This window comes from Mus musculus, chromosome 2 (assembly GCF_000001635.26).
Source record: "Mus musculus strain C57BL/6J chromosome 2, GRCm38.p6 C57BL/6J".
Lineage (NCBI taxonomy): Eukaryota > Metazoa > Chordata > Mammalia > Rodentia > Muridae > Mus > Mus musculus.
In genome coordinates, this window is record NC_000068.7 from 11,168,848 (window position 1) to 11,182,020 (window position 13,173).

At 44.2% G+C, this 13,173-nt stretch overlaps 1 protein-coding gene across 4 annotated transcripts in view; it reads left to right on the forward strand.

The window, feature by feature from the left end:
- Window positions 1-3,057: 3,057 nt before the first annotated feature.
- Window positions 3,058-13,173, forward strand: part of Prkcq (protein kinase C, theta) — a 129,322-nt gene continuing 119,206 nt past the window's right edge. For 3 of the 4 annotated variants that reach the window (XM_030248462.1, XM_006497398.4, XM_030248463.1), the window contains exon 1: window positions 3,058-3,613. The gene's annotated coding sequence lies outside the window, so the exon portion shown is untranslated. The remainder of the gene's footprint in view (window positions 3,614-13,173) is intronic. The other variant, NM_008859.2, reaches the window with a different exon arrangement.

A 13,173-nucleotide genomic window follows, 5' to 3' on the forward strand; every position in this document is an offset into this window, starting at 1 on the left:
TCCCCATCAACATCTTGCCCTTAAGTGAAGAAATGATACCTACCTGCCTTACCTGGCCCATGATTATAAAGTCCTTCAACATTTCTAAGCATGCCAAATGAATAAATGTCCCAATAGTGAAACTTTTAAGAATTTAACCACTCTTTTCTACTCTCAGATTAAACTGCCTTCATCTTTCACTGTACCAACTCACCCTCTACAGAGCTGAAGGCTCTTATTATCAACAGCGATGTATGCAACTTTGGTGCTGCAAACCTCTAAACTCGGGATGTGGGAATTGCTGGCAGGGAAGATCGGAAGTTCAAGGTCATCCTCAGCTATGTAATGAGTTTGAGGCCAGCCAGGGTTTTCACGACACCCTGCCTCAAGGATCAAACACAATAAGCAAGCAGACAACAGCAACTGGAGTTTAGTTACTTCTAGCAAAATTCAAGTTTTGCTTCCAGGTTTAAAGACCTCTTTGGGAAAAATAAATGAATAGCAATAAATAAAGTTTCAGTGTAGACTGTACAGTGAGGTTTTTTTTTTTAAAGCAGCAAACACTTGCCCATGTTTTGAGTTTAAAATGTCCGATTTTGTTCCTGCCTCTGTCTCTTTTATCTACCCATAACTTTTACACTTTCCAAATAAATTTACACTAACTTTCACATGTTACTTGAGTCTCCATTTACTTCTAATTCCTTCAATAGACTAAGGCTGGCTACTTTGCAAATAGTCTCTGACAGGCTTTAGAAAGAGGATGTCTGGATGTCAAAGACCTCACAAAATCGTCTGGAATGATGTCCTTCAAATGGTGGTTTCCTGTCGCAAGAAATGTCCTTGTCTCATGACACTGTCTTTAAGTTGCCTATATTTGTCACACCCTAGTTCTCCAAAGTTCCATTGGTCTCCAAACTGAGGCTCAAACTAAGAACTGTTCTTTGTGCTCTGTATTCTGAATCCCTTATGAGGCTAATCCCAGAGAAAGGTGCAAGTGTGGATGCCATAGGAGATGGAGCCACAGTCTTCAACTAAGTCCCAGAGGAAAGCACGGTGATGCCATGGGGGCTCTTTTCCAAATTCCAAGTTGCCACAGGTCCAGGAAAAAGTCACTCTGGAGTTCCTTGTTCCTTAGCCCTCAGTGGCCAGAGTCGGAACAGCATCTTTCCCACGCAGAAGGAAGCAACTAACCCACCGGGTACTCAGTGCAATTCTGGGAAACTTTAGGGCAGACATTGAAGGAGAAAAGAAACACATAACTGAAAGTTGGGGTGTTTTTAACACAATGGGTAGAACCTTGCCACCCACACACCATCCTCTCCCGGAAATGCCATTTCCTCTTCCAGGAAACAAAGGTGTGGAGAGTTCTGAGCAGCAGCTGGGTATCTGAAACAAGGGAGACAAACTCTGATAGAAAGAAACACTCTGCAGCCTGGGGAAGCAGAGTTGGTTCTGTACCATAAGGAGGCCAAACAGTTGACAGGTTCCCGCTGCACTTGACATAGACCAAGAATACAGTTCCATGCTTTTAAACATACTGTTAAGGCCAAAATAAAATCATTTTTCTGAGATACATGATAGAGTATTATTTCAGAAGATCCAGCTTTCAGGGTAAAGAACTTCTAACTATTGAACTCTGTAGTTATAGGATATCAGAATACCACAGGCCTTCCAAACCCAGAGGTTCTAAAGCGATGGAAACCAAATACTAAAATCAGTGCTGTAGGGATGAAGGTTGCATTCAATTATGTTTAAGAGGGATACTAAAGAGTACTCAAGGTTTGAATTCTGATTCTTTCTAATCACATAACAATATAATGTATAATAATGTAATGCTGATTATATTACATAATATTTCAAAACATTATTATTTTCATGTGTCAAGTGGGGATGATAATAATGGTTATGATGTTAGCTACTTCATTAGATTATGAAGGTAGAATGAACAATGTATGTAATTCTTCCCACCACAGGCCTACTATGTATAAGTATTTACTATGTTGCCAACATCCTGTCATTTGTATATAACCTTTTAAAAGCAATTGAAGCCTGATTTACAGAAACAGGCTGTGGATGGTCAGTAGTAGAGTCTCTACAATGTGTTTTAAATAATTAATCAGAGGACATATGAAGGTCCCTAAGCCCCTGCATATATTTAATCTCCTAAAATACTCAGTGGGAAACATAGTCATGGAGAATATGTTTCCTGACTTAAGGCATAGCTGTGTGATCACTCTGTCATTTCTCCCCAACCCAGTAGGATCTACTGAAGACTGGCTGGAGAAGCCAGTCCTTTCATCTTTGAACAAGAGGATCCTTAGCAGTCACAGACTGGGGCAGAAGTGGGGACCATCACTCCAGCCCTTTGACCTTGTTCCCAGGCATGACACACTTTTCTGCCAAATGTAATAGCCAAAATATAATGGAGGCCTACTATGTGCCAGACTTTGATGTCCTGAGGTCATCATACTTCAGGGCTGGAAGCACAGCCTCTGTATTGTAAGATCCTGACTTGTGGGCTAGTTCAGTGCTTATGTATCAACAAATGGCAAAGTGGATTAATTTTGGCCAAATATTTTTGTAACCTTTAAAACTCTGTGCATTGGTTTTGATGGTTCATATACATTATAGGGAAGTATCGCCATTTGTGGCTTCTTAACACAGCCCCAAGTATCAGTTGATCAAGTCACCAAGCACTTCCATGTCTCAGTGTCATCTGTAGAGTCACATTAGAAGCTGAAACTCTCCGTACCTGTGGCCATTTAAAGATGATGTATGTCAGTAACCAGAAGCCTGCTGAGGAGAACATGGGGTAGGGTGGAGTATTTAAATAGTGTTACTATTTAAATTCTCATACTAATCTGGCCTTCCTGTACTGCACAACAAAAATGTAATTTTATTAAGTGCGCGAAAATCTACCACCCCTTGTTATAGAGACAATCATGAACATTAGCAGCATGGCATAAAAACTCTTAAAAAGACAAATACACCCTAGTGACGAAAAGTTGCTGCCGAAATGCTGTACAGTTTACAGCAGTTCAAAACATCAAAAATCATTCATAAGACTCCACCAAGAAGCCTCTATGCCACTACAGAGCTGTGTCCAAACACACTCGTAGGTAATTAAAAAGCAAACCAAAACAAAAGCAACTCGTAAGCCCTTTGTAATGCAAAATGGATTAAATAAAACACTTCTTTCTGCCGGCGACCTTAGCCCTTCCCACTGGCTGCTCATTTATGGTTTTTCAGCTAAGCAAGAAGAGACTGCTCTCGCGCCCCCCTTTCTGGCACTCAGGCGGCTGAGGCTCTGGCGTCCGTCCCGCTTCGCGCTGCCTGCGGCGTCGCTCCCCGCCCGGTGACTGCTTCATCCAGACCTCCTGCAGCCTCCGGGTCCCAGTCGCGGCAGAGCGACAAGTGGCCAGTGAGGCGTGAGGATGGAGGGTGGGGACAGAGCCAGCAGGAGGAAGGCCGAGAGCGCTCGCGGAACGCAACCAGGCGCGCGTCCCTGAGCCGGCGTGGCGAGCGCCCTCTGGCCGGTGCCGCCACCGGAGTACCCTTGGGTCGCCAGGCCCGCGCCAGTCCCCGCCATCCGAGCAACAGCGGCGCTGCTCTGGGACCGCGGCCGCGACACCAGGTAGGACCCAGGGTCCCAAGTTACCACCGAGGAGTGAGCAGACTGGAGGTGCCAAAGATCAGGGCCTGAAGGGCCACCCGAATGTCTCTTGCAAGTGTTCCAGGAAAGGGTAGGGGACTGTCAGGAGTAACAGGGGTGAGAACAAAATCGAGAAAAAGCAAACTTTGGGGCTCCTCCAGTCGTTGGTTTCTTGTGTGCTGGCGACCTTGACCAGTGGAAGCTGGGGTCAGGGACTGAGGGGCGCTTCCTTCTTCCTTTGCGTTTCCTTAGCACCCGAGGAAAGGCAGGCTAGGAAAAAGGAAACAGTTGCAACTTTATGTGTTCTCCACAAAACAAAAACAAAAACAAAACCATAGACTTGTAAGGAGTGTTTTCTGTCCTAGGAGACCTGTCCATGGAGAACACCTAGTTTTCTGGGAATTTGCTGCAGCGCTTGATTCGGGTTTTTGTTTGTTTTGTTTTGTTTTTCAGGGGCTAGGTTGTATTTTAGGTGTTTGTTTGTTGTTTGATTTTAAAAGTTGAGGTATTCACTTCCTTAGAACAAGATTATTTTCTAGCTTTGAGTGTCACATGTTAAGATGCATTTTGTTATATGCAACCTCTTTGTTCCACTGGAGTTTTAAGAGCTGGCATTATCAAAGTACCACGGGTGACTTTAATGACTCCATGTGGGCGTGGGAGAGAGGTCCAACGGCGGGCTGAACCTTAGTGATTCTGGTGTTCTCTGCAAGGGGAGCGTCACAGAGCTGCCCTGTCCTCTGGGCTGTCCTGCTACTATGTGGGCTGGCCATGGTGCTAATAAAAGATTATTCAGTGGTGACACAGCTGGGTATGTGTGGAGATGGGAGGGCGGAGGGCAGGGGTGGGGGTTGGGGGGGAGGGAGAAAGAGCTTGGGCTGTCAGTGGGAAAAATGGACCGTTTGTGCCCAAGCCCCAGTCCTTTAAGCTGCAGGTGCCTTTTGAGAACACAGACCTAGACTGGGGAATTGTGTGATGAACCTCAGACAAGATATGGGGGATCTGCCTTTGTCTTCTCAGCTCAGTTCATTTGTCCCTTTCATTTAGCAAAGGAAAAGTCTCGGGATTCAGGAGTCAAGGAAACAGAACTTAATGGCTCCGTGCATTTGTCCTGGAAGCCATGCCCACCACTGCTTCTTCCTCCCCAGGGCTTGTTTCCTTGCCTGAGTAGTCCTTTTCTAAGATCTTGAGTACCTCACCCCACCCACACCCCAACCTTGTGAAACATCATCTTCATCCCGCCGCACCCCCCACCCCCTTATCTTTGAGAATGTGTAAAATGGCAGGCTTAAATGAGGATGCTTGCTCTCTCTTTTTTTAAAAAAAAATGCTGTGTCTTGTGGGAAGAAGGGTGACATTTACTAATTTGGTTGCAAATTACTTTTGAAGTTTATGCACAGCTGTTTAAAATCCCCCAGAGATCAGTGCCATTGTCTGATGCAGGTGTCTACCACAGAAAGATCTTGTTAGGCTGTTTCTTTTGCTGATTGAGAGTGCATATATATGACGATTTAGCCTAGGAAGATCTGAAACCTGCACAGTTCCCTGCCAAGTTGAGCAATTCAATCTAAATGAAGGGGTTCTGTTTTAGTTTTTACAACTGTTGTATCGTCGTTTAATCCCCTTGGTGACTCTTACTGCCTGTCCCAAGGGTAACCTTTCTGGCATCAATAGTTTCTAATTCCAAGGCCCAGGATTGCTGTCTACACTTTGAAATGGCAGCAGCTTCTCAGGGAGATTCTTGTTGCCCGATGTTTGGTCAGGTTCACTTGTGCACTGCCTTGTGCTGTGGTGGCTCAGGGTGGCAGTGACTCCTGGACAAGCTCCCAACACCTGTTCTCCCACCAGTGCCCCCTCCCAGCAGGGCCTCTGCCTACACTGTGTAGCCACACAGCGCAGTCTCTATGACGGCTCTCTCCTCTCTTCCAAGGCTCCCAGGGATGCTGCTCATAGAGTCAAACCCAGCTTTTCTAGAATCTCAAATATCCTTCTCAACACCCTTCTACTTCCCGTGTTCACAGCAGGTCTTGGAAGCTCTCTGAAATGTGTTATTGCATGCAAATATGTAAAGACATACATATCCTTAAATATAGCCTGTTCAGTCAATATTTTTTAATAACCCAGAATCTAATTAGTGCTTTCTATATAACCATAGATATTTGGCCATCCACTGAAATGCACAATGTGGAGCCAGAAAAGTGAATTAAAAGGTGTGTCTTAGCAAGGCTTGAAACATCTTTCATCTCAACCTGCCAGATATTTGTATACAGTGATATTCTGATTGCTATATCATCTCTGCATATTCTTGGCAGGCAGTTGGGGGAGGGTTGAAAGTCTAAGGTCCCAGAAGTTGAAACAATCTCATCTGAGTTCAGAATCATGGATTTCTGCTCTGGGGTTAAATTGCCATTTATTTGATAAGTCCTTGTCTTGGGAGCACGTCCTTCTACAGGTTGCTAGATTGTGTTAGCTTTTGAATTAAGCTAATGGTATTGATGATAATCATAGCCAGAACAAACCAAAACAATAATGTTTGGGCTAGGGATGTGGGTAGCTCCATTGGTAGAGTTTCTACCTAGCATGCAGGAAGCCCTGGGTTCTGTCCTGAGCAGAGCAGAAACCAGCCGTGGTACTGCATGCATATAATCCCAGCACTCAGGAAAGGGAGAACAGGAACAAACTCATCCTTGGCTACATAGTGGGTTCAAGGCCATCCTGAGATACCAGACACCCCCTAAGAAAACAGACTAAACTAAAAGCACAAAGGATCATTACTATTTATGATTTATATGCTAATTATAATTATTGTCACATTTAATTTTCATAAAAGTCCTCATAAATTTGGTATTCTTATTCTCATTTTTTTTTCAGAAGAGGAAGCCAAGGCTTGAGAGAGCTAAGTCACTTGCCCAGCATTTAGAAGGCGTAAGAGGCAAATTTGCCTGGGCAGTAAGCCCTGCTGTAAACTATATGTCAGGTCACCTGACAGAAGTGTACGTAAAACTGACCATTGTAACCTCTTTAGAAGGATTGACTTAATTCTGTTTTATGGGTCTGAGTGTTTTGTCTGTGAGCATGTCTGTGCACCACATGCAGGCCAGAGTGGGTGGTAGATCACCTGGGACTGGAGTTACAGGTCGTGAGCTGCCACATGGGTGCTGGGATTGAACTAGCATCCTCTGGAAGAGCAGTAAATGCCATAATCAGGGAGCCATGTCTCCAGCCACCTTTCAGGCACGTTTAAGTGAAAGATTGGACAGCTTCATGTGATCGTCACTTTCATTCTTAAGCCGTTTTCTTTTGTGACTATGGGATATGTTTGTGTGCAGTGTAACACATGACGTGTGTCCGCGTGCCCTTTCTTACACATGCACAAGCCATCTTCAGCCATTCTCTGAGTTACTGCCTTGAGACAGGGTCTTTCACTGAACTTTAAAAAGCTCACTCTTTGGACTAGGGCTGGGTAGCCTTGTGAATTCTGGGGGTCTCCCTATCGCACCCTTAGCCTGCCGTGCTGAGGTTACAGGAAGGTGCAGATGTCCTCCGCTTTTTATATGGATCCTGGGGCTAGGGTCTCAGGCCCCCAAGCTTGTAGAGGAAGCTTCTTACTCATGGAGCTCTCTCTCTAAACTAGACCCATGGAGCTCTTACCATCTTACAAAACTATACACAAAACTTAACTCCTACATTCCCCACTCTGTCAGCCCCCGAGAGCCACACTTCCAGCTTGCTATCTTTGTTTAGGAACCTTCTGTGAGTGTGTTCATAAAAGGATGCATCTTTTATCGACTGGCTGTTTTCACTTAGCTGATTTCACTCAATATTCTCTCTCCATGTTACAGCAAACGTTACACATTCCCTCTTTTTATAGATTGAATGTTTCAGGGTGCGAACATGCCACATTGACTTAACTATTAATTTTGTTCGTGGGCAATCGATTGATTGCTTCCACCTTTGATTTTTACAGGCAGTGCAAAAAGACAGGTGTATTAGCCCTTTCTCGCTGCTGTGACAAAGTACCTGTCAAAAGCAATTTAAAGAAGGGTTTTATTTTGGCTTATGGCTTGAAGGTATAGTTAGTTCGTCTGGTCAGGAATGGCTTGGCAGCATAGCACAGGGTGGCACAGGCAGGAGAGGCAGAGAGTGATGCTCTACTCGCATTCACATTCTTGTTCATTCTCGGAACCCAGCCCATAGGTTGGTGCTGCACATTCAGAGTGAGTCTTCCTCCTCGGTTAAAGATCTCTGGAAATGCCAGAGATTTGTCTTCTAGGTGATTCTAACTCCCATCAAGTTGACAGACATTCCAAATCTTCCAGTGATTCTGCACGTACTTCAGAAAACAAGGATAGCACTGTACTTGTTTCCAAGGCTGTTGGATCACTTTACGTTCCCACCAATAATACCTCACCGCTCTAATCACACTTCATCCTAGCCGACCGTCGTCGTTTTCTGCTTTGGATTTTCATCCTTACAGCCTGGTATGCTAACTGATTAGCTTTTCAATCAAACCATTAGCTGCCTGGTTCCAGGGGTCTGCGAGGCAAGGCTACCCCTCAGACCATTACTTCTTCCTGTCTTGTCTTATACTTACATGCCTTGTGCTAGCTCAAATTCATTGGAAGAGCTATTATTCATGGAGCCTGACAGACCAGGGAATCATGACCAGGAGGGGCCCCTAAAAAGTAAGCTGAAGGCTCTGTATGTGTAATTGTCCCGGTCATTATGCAGGAATGAATGCCAGAAAGAACGAGACAGCATGTTATCAGTCCTCAGTAAGTCTGAATGTGTGGCATGGTGACTTTATAGAAGAGTAATTGTGCAGTGAGCACATTTATAGGTGAGGACACAGGTATGTTACTTATCTGCCTAATTTCTTCCTGACCAATCTACAATGGCTAGAGTTTTGTCCCCACCAGTACAGCAGAGTGGCACATATGCCATGTTCCTGATAGATATGCATAGAATGATTGTACACAGGTTGTGCAGAAGGCAGTCCTATAGGAGCACCCACACTTGGGGGTTGTCAGTGTTGGCTCAGCTGACGTCTAAAGGGCAAGTGACCCTGATCCAAGTGAGTGCATTGCAGAAAACAGGAATGGGATTTGCTGAGTGACCCTACAACCCACTGACATGCTAGCCCGGCATGAGGGGACTCAAGCAGGACAAGCCTGCTCCCCTTACCTATTTGTTACATCACCTTAATTGATTAATTTTTAGGAGTGTTGTTCTCCCTGCTTATGAAATCGGCCAGTGGCGGTGACCTTGTCATAACAGATAAGCATTTCACAGCTCAGTCGAGTGGTGTTACTAATGGGTAGAGCCGGAAAGGGTTAACTATTTTAAGTGTCCAGACTGGCACACTTGGGAACATTATTAATAACTAAACTAGTACAACAGCTACAAGCCAAGCTTTCCTGAGAACACTGATCAGTAGCGTTACCTTACTTTGGGAGAAGGCTTAGTGTCTTAGTGTACATGAATATGTATGTATATGTATGTGGCATATGAATGTGTTTGTATATGGAGAATAGGTGTGTGTATGCATTGTTTGTGTTGATGTGCGCGCGCGCGCGTGTGTGTGTGTGTGTAGGTGCACGTGCACATGTGTGTTTCCGGAAACCAGAAGTCAGAACTGGATGTCTTCCTCAATCACTCTCTAGCTTGTTCTCACAGAAGGCTCGCTGATCCCATTAGCCAGGCTAACCAGCACGCTCGAAGGATCTTCCTGTCTCTACCTCTCTAGCTCCAAGATTGCATACCCATGCTGCCAGCATCCAGGTTGCATGTGGATTCTAGGGAATCCAACTCAGCTCCTTGCTTGCAGGGCAAACACTTTACCAGCTGCCATCTCCTTAGTAGTCCCCAGAGTCGCCCTCCTTGTAAGGCACACGAAGCTCTTGATCCCTTTTGAAGCACAAGAAGAACTCGGCTAATGCTTAGTTTTTCTGTCTGTGGATATCAGTTCTATGTAAGTGTCCTGGCCTTGTGGAGACCCTTAGGATTGATTGTACTCAGTGAGCCGGTGAAAGAAGTGCAAGCTGTCTTTTTGTATTTCATGGAGGGCACAATGGTTCCAACTCTAGAAAACCTCAGCTTTCGGAACCTAAACTGTACACAGACATGCCATTTCTTAATGCATGATGTCCATCTAGCTCCTGCTTCCCACCAAATATTATTCATGGTACGTCACGAAGATATGTTGGCATCAAAGTAAGCAAGTTGCTTTAGGCCAGTGGTTCTCAACCTGTGGGTCCCAACCCCTGTGGGGACCAAATGAGTCTTTTACAGGGGTTGCATGTCAGAAGTCCTGCATATCAGATATTCACCCTACGATTCATAACAGCAGCAAAATTACAGTTATAGCAATGGAGATATTGGTTGAGAAGTTAGAAATTAGGAAGGTTGAGAAACACTGCCTTAGACTAAGGAGAAGCATAAGCCAAGGAAGTTATTATAAAGCCAATCTGCATTGTCACATAAGCTGAACCATCTGAAATGCCTGGCCACGTAACCAAGGAAGCTTTCCTCTTATGCTCTTGAGGTCTTGTTTCAAATGTCTTGGACCAGTTTCACTTTTTATTTTTATTTTTTTCATTAGAACATAGTCTCAAAGACTTGACATTTGAGTGTAAGGGAAAAAACTTCAGCTTTGTGTTGGGACATGGGCTCCAAGTGGCATCTTTGCCATTCCTCCCTTTCATACTGAATATGGAGAGCATGTGGTAAAAGGATGAGACCAGAGGTAGCTTCAGTAGTTGGCATAGTTGTCACCCATGGAGGTCTTGGGATCCAGTGTTCACCTCCTTCCTCTCTCCAGGATGAGTTCAACAAGAACCAGGTTCAATTAGCTTAGTCATTTGGATATCTGACCTCTCCTTCCTTGAATTCCTATGCATCGCAGACTTCATTTAGTCATCTTTTCCTGAAGGCCTTTTATGATCCTGCAGACAAGATTTGGTTTTATTCTCTGCAGATTTCAAACACCATCAGATTATCTCTCCAAGGTACTTAGCAGATGATGTGGCCTGCAGCAACCGAGCCATTAGGTGGGAATAGATGCCCTGGCATTGCTTGCCTTTAGATGCCTCCGGCATTATATTCTGCACGATCACCGTGTGCATCTTCTCTGATCACTGACTGCATCCCTAATATGTATCAATGCATCTGATAACTAGAGAATATCAAGAAAGACTAGCGAGATAAATAAAAAGCCATAAAGTTTACAATCTTCAATGTCCTGGGGACCATCTCTGAGTTAGAAGAAATGAGTCAAATGTGATTTAAATATTAGTACAAACAGAATCGCTGTTTTACTGAGGAATTTTGCCTGTGAGCTTCTGGAATTCTCTGGATAAATTCTCCTAGAAATCTGAGCTGGACCTAACGGGAAGCATTTACAGCTCTGCCTCTAGAGACCTTTTCACTGATAATCTTAGGAACGACCAGCAACAAGAACAAGAGTTGTCTCCTCTGGTATGTGTTGTGTTCTTTAGAGTTGTCTCCTCTGGTATGTGTTGTGTTCTTTAGAGTTGTCTCCTCTGGTATGTGTTGTGTTCTTTAGAGTTGTCTCCTCTGGTATGTGTTGTGTTCTCTTCCTCCGTCTCTTTCTGCCATCTCACTTTGCTGACAACTAAAACCCCAATAGAAAAGAATAAGAAAATATTAACTTAAGATGACCAAGAAATTAAAGGTCCTCATTGGGCCTGATGGTACCTGCCTGGAATCCCAGCCTTCTGAGGGAGGGCTGGCACAGGGGGATTGTGAGTTTGAGGCCAGCCTTGGGCTACAGAGGTAGACCCTGTGTCAAAACAGGAGGCTAGGGGCATAGATCAGTTTCAGAACACTTATCTAGTCAAGGGGACAACCCCAAGATTGGAAGAAAGCAAGAATAAAAGAAAGAAGGAAAGAAAGAAAGAGAGAGAGAGAGAAAGAAAGAAAGAAAGAAAGAAAGAAAGAAAGAAAGAAAGAAAGAAAGAAAGAAAGAAAGAAAGAAAGGGAAGGAAGGAAGGAAGAGAGGAGAGAAAAGAAAAGAAAGGAAAGAGGGTGGGCGGGTGGGAGGGAAGGAGGAAGGAAGGAAGAAGGAAAGCAGAGAGGAAGGAGAAAGGAAGGCAGAGAAAGAAAAAGAAGCATTAAAATGTGAAAATCACTATAAGTAAAAGGACAAAGAAATTTTTAAAAAACATAAAATGCTGATGTTCTGATAACCAAAAGCTCTTTTAATTTTTAGATAGGATTAAAAGGGAGAAATAATCATTGGTCTAAAATTTAAAAGATCTTAAGGAGCCTTCTGTGAAATCACCATTGCTTTAAGACTTGTTAAGGAAGTTCAGGGTAAGAAAGAGAGAAAGTAAAAATAAATTCAAGAATGTAAGTGATAGATAGAGACGTACCAAAGGAAAAAATAAGTAACTCCCCCCACCAAAGGGAAAAAGAAAAAAACAACTCAACTGGTCTGGAGTAACTGAAGAAGCATCAGAAGACACTATCTCAAAAACATGATAGAGGCAGGTCCTTACTCCCAGAATTCCCCTGATCTCCACCCTCCACATACAGGTTCTGTGGTATGCATAGGCGCTCTCTCTCTCTCTCTCTCTCTCTCTCTCTCTCTCTCTCTCTCTTTCTCTCTCTCTCTCTCTCCCCTCTCCTCTCTCCTCTCTCCTCTCCCCTGATCTTTGCTGTCACACACACAATTTTTTATGCACATTGGTGTTTTGCCTGTGTGTGTGTCCGGGTGAGGGTGTTGAATCCCTGAAGCTAGAGTTAGAGACAGTTTCGAGCTGCCCTGTGGGTGCTGGGAAGAGAACCTGAGTACCAGAAGGTACTCTTAAACACAGAGCCATTTCTCCAGACCCCATAATTAAAAAAAAAAAGGCTGTTTAGATGATTCAAAGGCAGACTAATCAAAAATATGAACCGAAAAGAAGGAAAGGGGAAAAGTATTTCCAAGAAGATTAAAAATAAATCCTAGCAATAATGAAAGAGGAGGGGAGGGAGAGGAGGGAAAGGGAGAAGGAGAGAAACAGGGAAGATGGAATGGAGAAGGGAAGGCAGGGCAGACACTATTTCAGATTCCTAACAACCACAGAGCAGAGCTGGAACGACCTCAGGGTCTGTTTATTTCTGGTGTGAAAGTTGGGTCACGGACATGTGCAGAGATAATGTTTTCAAGGGAGAAAGGCAGAGTGCACTCACCATGACTGGTCCCTCCAGAGAAGTGTGTACACAAGGTCACCTGAGGGCAAGCCAAAGGGCTCCCTCCTATTGGCCTGTAGAGGGAAGGTGACACCTCTTGCGGTGTAAGACTGTAAGACACACACAGCATTCTTTTTCATTCCAACCACCTCAATCTAAAAGCTTTCTTCTGTAGAGTAGAATGGTAGGCAGCTTCTTAAATGCCAACTGAAAACCCCAGTGTTCACAAACGCCATCCCTTTCCCAAGCAGAATGTGATGTTCTCCCATGGAATTAAAAAACCTTAAGTATCCTTGAGTGTTGCATTGTATAAGCCACCTACGCGTCATTTATACTCCCTCTTCTGC